This window comes from Mauremys reevesii, linkage group 1 (assembly GCF_016161935.1).
Source record: "Mauremys reevesii isolate NIE-2019 linkage group 1, ASM1616193v1, whole genome shotgun sequence".
Lineage (NCBI taxonomy): Eukaryota > Metazoa > Chordata > Testudines > Geoemydidae > Mauremys > Mauremys reevesii.
Genome location: NC_052623.1, coordinates 93,362,290 through 93,364,422, shown reverse-complemented (window position 1 = coordinate 93,364,422; position 2,133 = coordinate 93,362,290).

Genomic DNA, 2,133 nt, shown 5'->3' with positions numbered 1-2,133 from the left:
GGATATATGTGAGAGATTTTCATTAACAGCTTAAAGTCACACAATAGTAGTGAGTACCACTGATATTATAACAGCTTGATACTTGATTATGAATGAGTGCATGATCTCATCAGTGTAAAAGGCATGATTCATAGACAGTTACGTTCTAAGGTACTTGATGCCAAAACCAACCAAATGTATGAAGTCCAAAAATTATAAAGGCTCTCCTGCCTCACTGTATTTTTCCAAGTTTAAAAATAATAGACATCTTCAGAAATTTAAATTGCTTTAGTATAGGGGTAATATTTTTTAATGAGTTTCATACAAGGCTGAAGTCCATCTGATGAACTGTAGGATCACTGAGAATATAAGTAAAATGCATGTGATAATTATGATTTGTGGGCCAAAGTAATCTCTGGTGCAAATCTACTGAAGTCAGTGGAATTACATCATGACTGAACTTGACCCATTTTGTTTATAAAATAGATTAGCAGTGAATTAGGACCCTGAGGGAAAAGGAAATTTCAGTAGGTAGTGTTTAAAGGGAGGGATAAAAATCTCACCCTCAGCAGAAATCGTATTTCAGGGTTGACTCATCCTGAATGTGGAGCAGCACATTCATTGTTTAATCATGTGAACAGTTTCTAATAGGAGCCCTCCTCTGGTGCCTGCCTGTGGGAATGCATTGAACAGCATATCTTCCACCATTCTAATTTCACTTTTCTAATTTTAGCCAGCAGCACCTACTCTTGGAGATGCATTGGCCACATAGCATTATCCAACAGATCTAGATTTGTGAGTGCCTTACATTGCCACAAACATCTTCAAACACAGGTTTTCCAACCTTGGGGACCTTCTATCCATGATAGTGGCCCAAATATTTTGTTAATAACTAAATTAGTTACTATGATTTGATTTATGATGTCTTTGCTTTTCTAGTGATAGCAGTGGCTGTTTCATTATGAGAACCTTGAATTTTTGTATTCCTTTTGCACCTATGTGAACACTAGTTGAAAAATTTCCATCACTACCATTCTTTGACAGGAAACTGGGGTTTTGACTAAACTAATTTTGTAATGAAAGGTGTCTGGCTTTCTATAGAATTTCAGCGTTACATCAAAAACAAACAAACAAACCAACAAAACAAACAACCTCTTGTGACGGGTTCTGTGCATCGAGCTAGGGAGCCCCCGTTGGCCCAATGTGGGATTAGTGCACCCTGTCACGCCGTAAATAGTCCGTACTCTCTGGATGGGCAAACCAGAGGACAAGTCATGTACCCTCAAGGCTGGGAGGCTCACAGCCACCACTCCCAGGAGGAAACGTAGGGTAGTGGGGGTTGGTGACTCTTTTCTGAGGGGGACAGAGGCACCCATCTGTTGGCCTGATATGGCATCCCAGGAGGTATGCTGCCTGCCAGGGGCCCATATCCAAGATGTTATGGAAGGAGTGTAGTAAACTTTTAATTCTACTACTTCATGCTACTCATTCATGTGGGCACTAATGATACTGTGAGGTCTGATTCTGGGAAGATCGAAGTGTCTACATGGAGTAAGGGGGAAGGAGCTGGGGGCACAAGTGATATTATCTTCTATCCTTTCAGTCAAGGGTATGGACTCAGGCAGACACAGATGCATCCTGGAGGTGAATACCTGGATGCAAGGATGGTGTCATCAGGAAAGCTTCAGCTTCCTTGACCATGGGATGTTGTTCTGGTAAGAAAGACTTCTAAGCAGAGATGGGGTCCACCTATCAAGGAAAGGAAAGAACAAATTTGGATACAGACTGCCTAACTAGTGAGGACGGCTTTAAACTAGGTTTTATGGTGGTAGAAGACAAAAACCAACCAACCAAACAAGCAAACAAAAAACAGCAAGTAAAAAACATGGAGACCTGGGAGAAGGGTTGGAATCTGCCCGGGGGAGCCTGGAGCATTATAGGAGGGATAAGGGAGAGAGAAGATAATGGGAAATCAAATCAGTATCTTAGATATCTATATACTAATGCAAGAAGTATGGGGAATAGGTAGGAAGAAATAGATATGTTAGTTAATTAATACAATTATGACATAATTGGCATCATAGACACCATATGTGATAATATTCATGCCTGAAATTTTGAGATAGAAGGTTACATCTTGCTCAGGAATGACAA